Raw genomic sequence first — 9,636 nt, forward strand, 5'->3', positions numbered from 1 at the left:
ATTCACAAAAACATGATTTTAATGTGTTTTTTAAGCCAAAAGAAGTTATAAATAGTGAAATAGTAAAAAATAAAATTACTTTTCACTTTTTACCTTGTAAGTTTAGCGTTGGAGGGTTTTGGGTGCAAACTTCAACTGCTGATTGCGACCAATCCAGGAGACCATTCGAGCCGCCGTTTGAAACAGGTAAGAGGCCTCATCTTTAGCTCCATTTCTATTCAATTTATTTAGTTTTTCTTCCATAGAATGATCTTCTGCAAGGAGGATTGCAAAAATTAGGGTTGCGCCCATTGGCGCGAGTTTTCCTCACGGGACCAGGCCAATGGGCAATTTTCTCTAAAGGAGACGCACCATTGGCGCGACTGTTTTGAAAATAGTCGCGCCAATCGCGCGAACCAATTTTCACATAATTTTGACCGTTGAACCTGCAATTTTCTTTGATTTTTGGTTTCACCATTGATCTCATGATGTCATTTTGGTGTTTTGGTTGCAGGAAATGGTCAAAATGGCTATAGAATGGAGAGAAAGGGAACATGAGGCCATAGATGCTTTGGCTTTGGAAGATGACACATGCATGGATGCTTTGCGAGATTGTGGCTTGAAAAAATTCTTCCTTACCTCATATCTACATGCACAACCTGAGTTACTAAGGTTTATTGTGGATGCCTGGGATATTGAGGATCAGGTATTCCGCCTGAAAGACCAGACATTGGAGTTGGATGTCTCTGATGTCTATTTTATTACTGGACTATCTCGGCGGGGCGCACGGCCCATCTTGACTGGTAGTAGACCTTCTGGGGAAAAGATGGGGGAGGTAATGGCCAAAGTTTGTCCTGGGGCCCATTTTGGATCCAATAGTGCCAAGGTGGACATTGTCACTATCCCAGATTTGGTGCTACGAGTGGTACTATTCACTATCACTCAGACGGCTGGGGTACAGGTACCCCACGAGGCCAGCAAGAATCACTTGCTGCTGGCAACTAAGTGCCTACACCCTACATTATTTGATTGGGCCACGGCAGTAACAACAAATATCAAGAGGCAGCTTACCAAATGTAAGCGTGATGGCAATAAACAGTTCGGATATGGATCCATCATAGTATCATTTTTCCTGGAGCGACTACCTATATTCCGGATCCCAGGAGGTATAGTGGCAGATCCAGTGCCACGGGAGCCGAGGTTGGCTCGATGGGCACCACTTATGCCCAGAGGAGGTGGGGGCTAGCAGATGTCCTGGAGGCCCGAGTTCTTCATTTGGCTCCAACACCAGTTGATCGTCGTGGAGGACTGGCCCTATGCGGGCACTGATTTTACTGGAGATCCAGACCTCCCGTTACCCGGGGGAGAGGACTCAGACGAGGAGCTAGGTAAGGACCTTTTATGTTTTTAATATTTTAACATATTCAAGTTTTTATAATTCATGTCTATTTCTTACAACACCTATATATGTATGCAGACATTGGTGCAGAACGACCAGCCGACTTGCCTCACAACGTACGGAGAGTACAACCGGCAGCGGACCCTTAGGCAGAGGGTGACGATGATGACCTAGTACAGAATCTCGAGGCACTTACTCGAGGGATCCCAGATTATGGCAGACTGGCGGACGTGCCTAGAGCGTACCAGAGGCATACGGTGGGAGTATCTACTCGCGTCCATCGTCTATTGAGAAGTTTGGTGCGGGCGGTGACATGCTATCATGAGCATCACCGCGATTAGACGCCTAGGTTTCATGTTTTGCACGTTTTTGAGAGACATGTTGTCGACGGCTGTATGAGTTTCGGACATGTATTATTTTTTGGATTATGTAATGCGCGGGGTGCAAACATTTTGACACACACGTATATATATATACACATGTTCATGGTTCATTATTGTGTTTTCATGTGCTTGCTTACATAATGTTTTAATTACAAATTATGCAGATGTCTATCTAATACATGATTGGCCAATGCATCAGATAATGTGTTTAATTGTCTCGGAACATGTTGATATGTAATAAAATCAAAATGCCTTTCTAACAACCTTACACGTAAATACAACCTTAGTATATGATGGTTTCTGACGGAATATTGCCCGTTGAGCTGGTGGACAACAAGTTGAGAGTCCAGGTTTACTATCAATGTGCGAATACCGAAATTAATTGCTCTAGCAAGTAGCTCGATTACAGCACAGTATTCGGTGACATTGTTAGTAGTACGGCCTAAACACACACCCTGGCAATCTATTAGCTCGCTATGGGGATCGTAGATTACCCATGCCGCAGAAGACAAATCGCGGGTACTACGATAGTCACCATCAGCGAAACCAACATAAGGTGCATCCAGCATCTGCACAAGAAGCGAAAAACACAATAAGTGGTAGCTATGTCTCGAAAACCGACACACAATACACCAAAGTACATGTATGTACACAATAAAACGTACCAGCATCACGCATAGTACTTTTTCAAGTAAAGCCCATTTCGGGGCTTCCCAAGAGGGTTTCCTTCATAATCAATCAGCTCGTAGGCCTCTTTCTGCAGGACTCTCTTGACAATATAAGGGCCTAGCCACATAGACTCGAGCTTTCCTGTGCCTAGCTTATCTTTCGCTTGATCATAGAGTAGGACCAAGTCTCCATCAACGAAAGAACGCGGATGGACGGTCTGATTGAAGTGAGCCTTGACTCGCTTCTTTTGTGTTTCGATGGCCAAAGAGGCCAGACGACGAGTCTCATCTAACCATTCTAGGTAAAGAAGGCGTTCTTCTAACGGGGTAGTGTTGGGAAGCAGTTCGATGGCTAATTTCAATGAAGGGATCTCACATTCAATTGGAAGGGTAGCCTCTAGTCCATAAACTAGTTGAAATGGAGTGAAACCAGTGGCATCCTTCACGGAGGTTCGGTAAGCCCATAAGGCAGGGAATAACATCAAATGCCAGTTAGATTTATGCACACCAACAATACGTTGAAGCATTGTAACCAAGATTTTATTGACAGCTTCAACTTGACCATTGGACTGAGGGTAGTATGGAGTTGAACTATCGTGTTGCAAGCCTAGCTGGGTTGTTAATTCCGACATCATATGATTACGGAAATGCTTTGCGTGATCAGTGATAATGGCTTGAGGGACGTCGAATCGCGAAATAACATGATTGAATAAAAATTTCGCCGCAGTGTGACCGTCTTCAGTTAATGTAGGCATCGCCTCGGCCCATTTAGTAAAGTAATCGACGGCAACGATGACAAACCCATGCCCCCTGGCCGAGCGAGGTTACAGGTCATATAATCAATTCCCCATTTTGCAAAGGGACCGACGGAAACCACAGGGTGCAACGGAGCAGGAGGCGCTCGCATTTTCCGCTGGTATATCTGGCACTCATGACAAGAACGGACGGCAAGGATGCAATCCTTGAAAATAGAGGGCCAAAAATAGCCAGCACGAAGGAGTTTTTGGGCTGTAGCATATCCGGACATATGTCCTCCACAAGCGCCAGAGTGGCAGTCATTTAGAACCCGTTCAGCTTCCTCTAGTGTAAGACAACGGCGGAGAACGGAGTCTGCACCAAGACGATATAATGTATCTCCAATGATACGGTAGGGTTGAGATTGATGACGAATCCTCCGCCGAGCGTCTTTAGACACATCCGGGCGGAAGGAGGATGTTTGCAAATATGTGATTATATCTCCGTACCATGGATCGAGGGTGCTAATGAGGAACAGGGTTTCATCTGGTATTTGGTCTTCTGCAGGCGAGGTGGAGGAAGAAGATGGCAAAGAGCAAATTAACTCAGCAAACACAAGGGATTTCTTAGACTTGGCAGTGGTAAATTCCAAGTCAAACTCTTGGAGGATAACAATCCACTTTGAGTATTTGCCCCCTAGTAACTGGCGTGACAATATATACGTCATGGGGTTGCAATCAGAAATCACAGTAGTAGTACGCAAAAGAATATAATGACGGAAGCGTTGTACATCACAAACTGTGGCTAGAGCCAACTTTTCAATATAAGCATATCGAGTTTCCGTGTCTAACAGGTTGTGGCTGAGATAGTAAATAACATGTTCAGTGTTATCATCATCAGTTTGGACAAGAACCATGCCGATAGTGGTATCGACGGTAGCCAAATACAAGGTGTAGTCGCGATAATAATTCGGAGGACGAAGCAATGCGGCAAAAACAAGTAAACTCTTGAGACGTTCAAAATATTCCTGAGCTATGGCATCCCAATGGAAAGGGATATCACGCTTCAGTAATCGCATAAAACCTTTAGCTACCTCGGCATAGTTGGGAACAAAACGACGTAAAAAATTGGCTTTCCCCTGCAAACTTTGCAACTGATGCAAAGAATTTGGGGGAGGGAGATTGACGATAGCTTCGACTTTAAGGGGATCCAAACGGATGCCTTCTCTAGAAATGATAAAACCGAGAAGTCTGCCTGATTCAACGCAGAAGACACATTTGTGGGGATTTAGCCGGATTCGGTAGTACCGACAGCGAAGAAAGATTTCGCGAAGGTGTTTAGGGTGGTCCTGACGTTTAGCTGAATGAGCAGGAAGATCATCCAGATAAGGTTGCACAATATGCCGAATGTCATGAAATGCATACGACATTGCGCGCTGGAAGGTAGCACTGGCATTTTTAAGACCGAAAGGGAGCTTCTTATAGGCAAAAGTCCCCCATGGGCAAATAAAAGCCGTTTTGTGTTGATCAACAGGAGCAATATTGATCTGGTTATAACCGGAGAAACCGTCCATAAAAGAATACATTTCACTGCCGGCACACTCGTCAATGATCTGATCAATGAATGGTGTGGGAAAATTATCTTTTGGACAGGCTTTGTTTATATCACGGTAATCGACACAAACGCGGATTGTACCTTGTTTTTTAGTTACAGGGACTATGTTAGAAACCCAATCTGTAAGAGGAATAGGGTAAATAAAACCGGCGTTAAGAAGCTTTTCTACTTCGGCCTTAATCGCCGCAGCCTTCCGAGGGTGTACAGGGCATAGACGTTGACGAACAGGCTTAGCATATGGGTACGTGATTATTTCATGCATCACTATACTAGAATCAATGCCAGGCATTTCTTCATAGGACCAAGCGAAAACATCACGAAATTCGCGAAAAAGTTCAGAATAAAGTTGAATCTCCGCTGGAGTACAAGTGACTCCGATATGAAGATGCTCGACTATCCCAGGTTTAACAGAGATGTCGAGGGGTTGGGTTCGTGTAATGTTTGCCATATTTCCTTCAGAAAAAACCTGATCAATTTGAATAGGTGTTTGAAGGATTTGTGATGGTAGACAAGGAGCAAACCGCTCGAGGCATGTCAGGAAATGCTGCGAGGCAGGGAGAAATGAGGAACGATGGTGAGAACTATACCAGGGAGGTTCCTCTAGAGACATAGTCTCAATAATAGCTTCGTCAGAGAGGAATATTTCTCCTAGAGAATCCAAAGAAGCCTTATCTAGAAGTCCTGAGGATGGAGTAAGCGTAGAGGAGGGAGCCGAGGCAGCAATGATTTCAACATAATTAAACTCGGCGGGACTTAATGGCATCTGGTCGCCCCAGGAATCTACTTGGTCTGTATGGGGTATGAGCCACGGATCAGAGCCAATAGCAATCATATTGATAGAGGCGACATTTAGAGGAGGGAGTGGAAAAACACCCATAAGATCAGGATCTTTGAAAAGTCCAGCTCCCAGAGTCTTAGGTAATTTGGAGGTATGGTCCACGAACGGGATGGTGCCTTCGGAAGAAGAAGCAAAAAAAGAGAGCTGGTCAACGGTAACGATCTTCCCTTGATGAGGAAAATGGATGATTCGGAAGAAAGATGAAGCAACAGCTTGCATTGCGTATATCTAGCTACGTCCGAGAAGGAGGTTGTAGGTTAGAGTAGCATCAACGACTTCAACTTCCATCTCGACCGTCTTCCTTCCAAAGAGATTGGTAAACGTTGGAGTATACCGTAAGGACGGGACGTTCTTCCATCAAAAGATTCCAAGGTAGTGGGAGATTGACTCAACGTCGGAGATCCAATAGCTTTCCAACAGGCAACGGACATGATGCAAGTTGAGGCACCTTCATCAATAACTGTACGATGAATCATCTTGGAATCAATAATTACCTGTATGAGGAAGGCGATTTGGGGAGGGAGTCTTAGAGTGTGGCGTTCTAAGTCAAAAGTTACTAAATCCGAATCGGCCGGGTCTATGCCACCAATGGCAGATAGCATGGACTTCCTCTGAGAAGGGCAGCTCTGGAGAACCTCTAAAGCGGACATAGCCGACGGAGTCTGTGCTAAGTCTTCAACGATGTTGTAGTGCTGTGCAGCACGAGCATTCAGATTATACGAGGATTTCCGGAGTACTCCTTTTGGAGGGGGTCGAAGAGGCGTTTCAGTGGTAGGTCTCTCGATGTGGAGCGGACCTGAACTAAACGGGGGAGCACTTGGGGGAACCTCAGGCTCCTTCCCGGCAGATGACGAATAATCTTTCGTTCGAGTACTGATATTAATGGGTGTTGTACCAGCCATAAACACTTGAGAACCAAAAGAAGAGGGAGGCTGAGTAGGGTCAGCCACCATTTGAGTTTTTTGAGTGTGTTGGGTGGGAAAGGGCTCTTTGAGCACCGCAGGAGTCCCAGAGGTGCCTTTTAATAAACGACTAACTTCGGACCGCCTCGGGCAATCCTTGGTAAAGTGATTTTCATCGCAAATAAGACAAGGATATTTGGGTTTGCGTTTAGTGCCGTCCTCAGGTTGAGGTTTTGGGGTTTCCTGCTTAGGTTGCTCCGGCTTATTTTTCGCTTTCCCTTTTTCTTCTCTTTCGAAGCCTTGTTTGCCGTATTAGATTGGACGGCATTAACCTCAGAAGTAACATTCGAACCTGGCGATGCCTGGGAAGGTTGTCCATTCGAAGCAGATGTTTTTTGCTTTGCAGGGTTCGTCGAATTTTTCTTTGAGGATGAATTAACCGAACCAATGATACCGTCAACAGTGGGTGTTGGCGGGGCTTTAGATGTTCCTTGTCTTGGGACATCAGGCAGATAATCATATAATGTACCTGACTGAGAATAAACCAAGTCAAGGTACTGAGCTCGAGCAATAGCTTGCTCTTCAGTGACACACGCCCCCATGGCGATATCCCGAGCTATCAGAGGCACGAACGAAGTCGTAAACCAATCGGTAAGAAGCTAGTCGGGAATCCAAAATTTGATCATACGTCTACGCCATCTCCATTCATGGATATGATCAGAGATATGCGTAGCTGTCATTTGTCTTAAGGAAGTGAGGAGGTGCGTACCCGTTTCGTATCGAATGGGCAACTGGAAGTGAGTGAGAAATGCCATAGCCAAGGAATTGAAATCTTGAAAGGACCCGCGATGAAGTTCGATATACCACTTAGCGGCAGAGCCAGTGAGAGTCCTTTGAAAAAGGCGAAGCCGAATTGAATCGTCAAGCCATGAATTAGATGAACACCACAAATGATAGGTCATAATATGGGCTTGTGGGTCTTCATTGGCTTTACCATCGAATTTTGGACAGTCACCAGGTATTTTAGTTGGAACTGGAGGCCAAAAAGGATTATGAAGAATAGGATCATTGGTTAATTTGGATACATCTGGTAATTCTAAAGTCGCTAAGAATGGTAATTGAGGATTGAAAGGCATCTGGGGTTGTTGGTAGGGTGGAGCACCAGGGTTCCAGCCAGGTGGTGGTTGCCCCCATAGAGTTTGTCCGGAAGGGTTTGGCCCCATAGTGGATTGGCCATAGGGATTTGTATAGTGCCCCCCAGCATAAGGATTACCAAATGATGCTGCAGGTGTGCCGTATTGCCGTTGATAAGTTTGCGAGGGATTCGCTTGCGGTTGCTGGTAGTTCTGGTACGGGGCAAACGAAAATTGCCCTTGAGGTTGTTGGTAGCCATACAGTGGTGGGGCTCCGAATTGAGTTGAAGGACCAGGCTGGGTTGGATAAAAAGTTTGTGATTGAGACCCAGCTTGCATTTGAAGACCAGATGGGTGTTGGGGTCCCATTTGGGGCCATGGACCGGATTGAGCAGCGCCAATGGACTGTCCTATAGGTTGGGCTATCTGGCCAGAAGTAAAACCTTGTTGATGGTGAGGTTGGCCGATATGTCCAGAAGGTTGTACCTGCTGATACTGAGGTTGGCCTACCTGCTGGAACTGTTGTTGCGCAGTTGAAGGTTGTCCTAGCAGACTAGATGGTTGAGGAGACTGGGCAGTTGGTTGGCCCAACTGTGTTTGAGGCTGACCAATCTGCCCAGAGGGTTGTGAATACTGGACAGTAGGTTGACCGAGTGGTTGAGTAACTTGTCCAGACATTGGACTATACTGGACATTGGATTGGTTTGGGTTAATAGTTTGTTGACCACTTTGTCCAGCGGGATAGCCTTGCTGGATACCAGGTTGGACTTGTTGAAAAGACGACTGACTTGAGTTACCAGAAGGTTGCATATAAGAAGAGGAAAAAGGAGCAACAGTAATGAAAGGGTTTCCATGAACGGATTGCCCTGGTTGGTCTTGAGGGGGTTGTATTGGAGATTGCGCAGATAAAACTTGACCACCATGGAAAGAGGTGGAGGTCCAATCAATTGACAATGGGACCGATACCTCAACAACCATTTGAGATGACAAATATGGATCATATGGCTCCTGCATTGGGACATTTGTCATGGGGTCAAAGACTCCAAACAAAGAAGCTAAGGGACGACTAGAAATAGAAGTCAAGGGGGCTGCACATACCGTTGGAGCGGTTGTGACGAAGGTAACATATAGACTGCGACTTGGTGGAGTAAAAGGCCCCGTAGTAGGAAAAGTGTGTGATGACCAAATGGGACCTGTGAACGGAGTTCCAGAAGGCGTAGCATCTCTCAAAGCTTTATAGCCCAGTGGTAAATTTGTAGTAGTAGGCGTACTACTAACATGTATAGGGTCCGTTGAGGTGGGAATTTCACCGCTCGTTGCAACGGACTCATCGGTCGTTGTAGGAGACAAATCATCCATGTCGGATGAAACTGGTGGGACGGACCCACGAGGAGAAGGATGGTCCCAAAAAGGGATACCGTCCCCAAAAGGTTCCCACGTAGGGTTCCAATGAAACTGGTAAGTCTCGTCACCCGGGGCACGAGAACTAAGTGGTTGTATACTTAGAACCACTGGAAGACTCACCACCGGTGTTTCGGTAGAAGACGAAACTGGTAATTCTGCCAGGATGAAACTTGAGAAGTTTATCGAGATAACTCCTATTTCGAACTGACACAAACGAAAGCTAATTGGGTAGATGTTATCGTGGCCAATAAATTTTAAGACACTGAACTTAACCTTTTCATTTTTTAAGAGTCGAGAAAAGGATAAAAGATGACTCTAGTCTACTTCGAATATTTAATGAGCACGAAGTGACAAGACGCTCATAGGCACCTTTTCGTTTAGGGAGTCCGAAAAGGATCAAAAGTGACTGCTCTGGAATTCTAGGTAGAAGGTGTGCCAAACTTTTCGCAAAACCACAGAATACTTTTTAGGGTACAGGTGGTCGATCTTCGTGAATGCTGTGTTCACTGCATTGCGAATCGTAGGGCGGCTGACACGGCTTCCTATGGATAAAGGCTTTATTCCTATAGGGGTCTCCCAAT

This window comes from Pinus tabuliformis, chromosome 6 (genome assembly GCF_031772625.1).
Source record: "Pinus tabuliformis cultivar Carrire ecotype Pingquan chromosome 6, CPIR1, whole genome shotgun sequence".
Taxonomy (NCBI): Eukaryota; Viridiplantae; Streptophyta; class Pinopsida; order Pinales; family Pinaceae; genus Pinus; species Pinus tabuliformis.